The sequence below is a fragment of the Magnolia sinica genome, chromosome 4, assembly GCF_029962835.1.
Source record: "Magnolia sinica isolate HGM2019 chromosome 4, MsV1, whole genome shotgun sequence".
NCBI lineage: Eukaryota > Viridiplantae > Streptophyta > Magnoliopsida > Magnoliales > Magnoliaceae > Magnolia > Magnolia sinica.
This window is the reverse complement of record NC_080576.1, coordinates 90,986,377-90,992,383: the sequence shown is the minus strand read 5'-3', so window position 1 is coordinate 90,992,383 and position 6,007 is coordinate 90,986,377. Positions and strand designations below refer to the sequence as shown.

The following is a 6,007-nucleotide window of genomic DNA, read 5'->3' as shown; positions in this document are numbered from 1 at the left end:
GTATGCCCAAAAGAGTAGCCTTAGCTAAGACAGTGAAGTCAATCCAACCACACATCAGGACAGCAGCATCCAAACCATTAATCAACAAGATTAAAGAGACCCAAGTCAATCAAACAATCAAGGGAGCATCCAAACCGTTAATCAACAAGACTAAAGAGACCCAAGCAAATCCAACCACCCAAAAGCAGAATCCAAACCATTAATCAACAACCTTAATGAGAAGGTGAATTCAAGACCATTAATTAGTAAGATACATGGAATGGATAGATTTGCTTAGAAATGGCAGGGGCCGCGCGAACGCGTACCCCCTCTACCACAAATTATGACGTGCACTCTCCTACTTGAGGAGATGCTAAGCGAGTGCCCCTCCTAAGTGCAATGGAGGCCACTAACCTAGGCCCTGGGCCTTCCTGATCGCCCAATCGACCCCGTCCAGGTAAGTATGATTCAACGGTCACCATCTCTTCTCTTTTCTAACCCTCACTCCTTTCCCATTATTTAGTCTCTATTCGATGTGGGATTGGTACTTTGGCTTCATGTTATGGTACATACTCGTGTACTAAAAACCTGTATGCATTGCATATGCCTAATATAGAGGAGCCATAAAACAAAATTTATACTCAGATATGTTTTAAATAATCAATTAGTGGACATACAATGAACGGATAAAATGAAATGTACCAAAACAGTCCAATTAATCAATGGTTAGGATCTTTCCATCAATTTGAAGGGTTAAACATGTATCCGGGGATGAAATTTTCTGAGCTCCTGAGAAACAAAGAACAAAACCATACACATTTGTCCCGCCAACGCCCTTTTTTCCAGTGGTTGTAACCTCTGCGACCAAGCCATCTTCCTCTCCCTCCTTTTCTAAAGGCAGCCATTGCTACCAAATTCCAAGCTTTTTCTTCTCTATGTTGCTTTCATTTCTCCTCTCCTATTTTCATCTTCATTTCATCTCTTCTTTCCACCTCTCTTCTCCATCTTTCTTTTTCTTCTCATATCCGGTCTTCTCCATCATTTTATTTCTTTCTCACCACCGCACCTCTTTTCATTTTCATCTCCAATCTCGCCACCTCGTTATCTAGTTTGAAAATGGGTAGAGCTGTACACGAGTCGTGCTAGCTCGATAAACTTGCTCGAATCGTCTCAACTTGAAACAGAGCTTGAACCCGACTCGAACTCGACTCGCTTGAAATATATATAGATATATAGTGAAAAGGTACTATGCGCTCGACCTCACGAGTTCGTCCCATGAGGTCGAGCTGTGTGGGCCCCACCGTGATGTGCTTCGAACATCTACCCCATCAGTCAGATGCACCATTCCATCATGAAAAATCAAGTCAATCCGTGACTTGTGTGGGCCACACCACATAAAGAAGTGGGGAGGGGTCATGCACCATTAAAACATTCATAATCATTTTTTGGGCCCACCGAGATGTGGTTTGCAAATCCAGCCCATCCATTATGTGTGTCCCACTTGGATGAGGGTTCAGAGCAAGTTTCAGCAGCATTCAAAACTCAGGTGGGCCCCGCCAAGTGCTTTTATATGTTTTAACGGTGTCTTCACATGATTTTAGATGGTATGGCCCACCTGAGTTCCGTATACGGCTGATTTTTGGGATATCCCATAATTTAGAGGGCACCCATCAAATGCACGGTGTTGATGGTCGACACGCATCACGGTGGGGCCCACACAGCTCGACCTCACGGGAGCTTATCGTGAGGTCGAGCGCATAGTACCTTTTCCATATATATATATATATATATATATATATATATATATATATATATATATATATATATATATATATATATATATATATAAGTTTTAAAAAGTAAAAGTTTAAACTTTAAACTTTAAACCCTATCCAAACCCTTTCACTTTCCCCCTCTTGTCTTCCTTTTGCTACCCTATCCGAGCCGAGTGACTATACGAGCGGTCCGACTTTCGAGCAGAAACCTGGCAAGCCCCACCACCCGACGAGCCGAATGGTCCAACTTCTAATTGGAAATCTGGCAAACCCCACCTCTCTTTATCTCTCAGTCTCTCTACTCTCTACTCTCCTTCAAGCCAGGTAAACTTTTTTTTTAATTTTTTTTTATAATGCAATCAAATTGGGTTGCATCGGGTTGGGTCAAGGTGTCGGTTGGGTTGCGTCGGGTTGGGTCCAAGTCGAGTTGGGTCAGGGTTGGGTCAGTGTCGGGTTGGGTCAGGGTTGTGTCGGGTTGGGTCAGGGTTTAGGTTAGGTTGTATCAGGTTGGGTTAGAGTTGGGTCAGGGTGTGGGTTGGGTTAGCGTCGGGTTAGGTTATCGTCGGGTTGGGTTGCGTCGGATTTATGTTTTATTAAAGTAGTTTATTTGGATTAAAGTAATTGATTTGTGTTTTATTAAAGTATTTTACTTAGATTGGATATGATTCTTGATTACTTCAAGTTATTGATTTGTGTTTTATTAAAGTAATTTACTTTAAATTATTGATTTGTATTTTATTAAAGTAATTTACTTCAAGTTATTGATTTGTGTTTTATTAAAGTAATTTACTTCAAGTTATTGATTTGTATTTTATTAAAGTAATTTACTTCAACTTATTGATTTGTGTTTTATTAAAGTAATTTATTTGTGTGGAGACAAATTTGTTAACAAAACAAATCGACCAAGAATACACTTATCTGGTCGGAGAGGAGATGCGAAACCATGTCCTGATGCCTCACAGGAAGTACGAATTCTATTCTATGCTCTCTTAGACTCAAATAAGAAAACTCTCACCCCCTCCATACCAAATTCAACTAGCCAAAAATAAAAATCATAACAAGCCTATTATAATAGATGAAGATTCAAAAATAGAAACAGTGCAACAACTTAGTAAGAAAGAAGAAGAGAAAAATGCCAGATTAAAAGCTCTACAAGAAGAACAATTGAAACTTGCCTTGAAGATAAGTAAGGGAGAGGCGGAGGGATCTAGATGTCGATGTCCTCCAAGACAATATAACGTCGAGGCAGGGCTGAGCATGGAAAAAAAGAAGAGCCACAAAATATCAAAGTTTCTCTCTAGGCTCTCATCATTGTATAAGATATTGAGAACTCCTTATAAATCGGCTCATAAAGAAGGATTGAAAAAGTTAGTTAAATCTATATATGAACATGACAGTGAAGTTTCACCACCTTCTGATTCAGAAGAAGTAAACAATTACCCTGGAAAAGATAACATATCCAGATCTGCAAACATATTTCTAGTCGACGTATTTTCTGTCGACGAAAGTGATGCTGATGGATCGGGTTCAGATGAAAGTGATAACTCTCTTATCCGTCAGTCGGGAAGTCGTTTCTCATATGGACCATATTAACAAGATGCCGATGAATTTTGAGTGAGTTTATGGTTTTCTTATAACATTCTGATATTGTTATTTGTTAGCTTGTATTAACTTGTTATTCACTGCCATTGTACCTGTCTCAGTTCTAACAATCTTGATTTTTTATCATTTAATTGTAAAATAATATTAACTCTACTCAACTCAAATAGCTTGCTCGACCCGACTCAATTCCAACTCGACTCGACTCGAACCAGCAAGCCGAGTTGAGCTAAAGGGGTGAGCTTGAAGACTGAGTCAAGCTGAGCTCGAGCTTGGGTCATGGTGGGGTCGAGCTGAGCCGAGCTTGGCCTAGCTCGACTTGAATTCGACTCGTGTACAGCTCTAAAAATGGGCCCTACTTGCATCGGTCGTGACTCGGTTGACTGATTCGCTCTGTACATGCATAGGAACTTGATTTGAAGTGTATTGCTCCCCATAGCACCCCATCCATCCAATTGTTGTAAGGTCCATTGTGAGTGATTTTTATGATGGCTTATACTCTTCTTTCACTCAAGCAGGCCTACCACCGGCTCCTCTTCATCCTGTTTCCCACTTTGTGTGGGCCCTTTTTTATGGTTGGGCCTTTGGTGGGGCAATCTAAACAGTCCAAATGATTGTAGGTAGCCTATGTATGGTCTAGGGCTTCGACGACATATTTCGTGGGTTGTATTGGCCAGATCGAAGTGGAAATTTCAACTTGAAGTGGAAATGGGCTGTAACTCAAAAGGTGATGAAAAATCCAAAGAAACTTCATTTTTTTTTTCAAATATTAACATGTATTGTAATTTAAATCCATTTCTATGGATGATTCTTATGATGGAAAAAAATTAACATTTATGTGAAAAATGGGAGAAATTTTGAGAAATCCCTATTTCTCTAGTTTTATATTGAAGAAGTTCTTCACCGGTAATTAATGTAGAAAATTTATATAATGATGACTGTTAGCCTATTTATTAATGCGCTACAAATTTTATTACATTTATTTTGTATTGATTTTTTCTCGACAACACATGGCTTAGGTCAATGATTACACCATCGATAAAGTCGACTGATAATGCATTGGATGTGAGCGATATGATGCTGGCATGGAATGTCTTAAATTCTGACTATCGACCAATGTATTGGTAATGTATCACAATGTATCACCAATATCACAATGTATCATGACATACGACCAATTATTTCCTTTGAAAAAAAAAATCCTTCATATCAACAATATTTGTCGATATCGACGACACCAAATGGGAACCGCAGGGATTTCTTCCAAAAACTTTTTCTAACTCATTTTTTAACTTTTTTCTTCAATCTTCTCTCTTTTAAACAAATTGTAGGTGGATTTCGGTCCATACTTAGCAATCTTTTGGAAAATTTAAAAAAAACCAAGATTTTAATGCCAATTCAAGATTTTTCTGGATTTGGGACTGGTTCTCATTCGATGAGTATTTTTGCATTTCGATCCATTTTTTGTGTAAATCATACAAAATCAGTGTAAAAATGTTAGAAAGTCTTAATTATTCATGTTTCACATTAAAAAAATAAAAAAATAAAAAAATAATAAAATAAAATAAAAATTTAAACCTTTAATTTCGAAATTTGAGGGTAGGTGGTAAGATTTTGAAATTTTGAAAAAATTCAAAATTTGGCAAAATTTTCCCAAGTTGGTTACAATCTTACACTCTAAACACAAAATCAAACATGTATAAGGTTTGATCTACCTATTCATGAAGTTTGAATTTTCGAAATCATAACATTCACTCTAATTTTAAATTTTAAGGGTAAGTGCTCCGATTTGGGAGAAATTGGGAAAAAATTAAAAAAAAAAAATTCCAAATTCTCCCAAATTGGTTGCAATTTTACACTTCAAATACATAATTAAACATGTATGATGTTTGATCCACTAATTCATGTCTTATTACAATTATACCTTTCATGAATTTTTATTTTTTATTATATATATATATATATATATATATATATATATATATATATATATATATATATATATATATATATACCTTTCATGAATTCACTTTGAAGTTAATTGCATTAGTTGAGTTAGACAACTTATAGCTTAGACCACTGTAAAGGAAATCTATTGCGTGCACTTTTTCATGTGATGTTATGATTTTAAAATGTGTATTAATATCCTTTTTAAGGATCTCTGAAGTTTCATTAAAAAAATCAACCAATTTTCCAATGTTTTTTCATATTTCCTAAAAAGTATGATACATTACCCGATCCAAACAATATATCCCATATAATAACCAATAGATATTTGAATCTCAATGGTGCAATCCATGACACAATACCAATACGGTAAACACTAATTTAGGCCCTGTAATATAGAAACTTATTACATACAATTGTTTGTTTGTTTGTTTTTTTTTTTTCTTTCAATATTTCAAACCCTAAATGTGTAAATATATGCATTTAACATCTCTTAAAGTTTCATAAAAAAATGACACAATGTTTATATATCCCTGTTCATCTCTTGAAGTTTCATTTTTTTTTTAAATGACACATGTTTCTATATCCCTATACATGTATCGATACCAATACTATAAACATTGGTTTTAATATACATGATGTAAAGCACAGGTGAAGGTAGCCTTTTGTCCAAGTTGGCATCATCTGCTATTTGCAATTCAGATAAG

The 6,007-nt window shown here is 36.2% G+C and overlaps 1 non-coding gene across 1 annotated transcript; it reads right to left on the bottom strand.

Moving 5' to 3' along the window:
• Positions 1-283: 283 nt before the first annotated feature.
• LOC131244778 (U1 spliceosomal RNA) lies at positions 284-444 on the bottom strand. Its single transcript, XR_009170555.1, has one exon. It is a non-coding gene; the product is annotated as a U1 spliceosomal RNA (small nuclear RNA).
• Between the last annotated feature and the right edge of the window lie 5,563 nt (positions 445-6,007).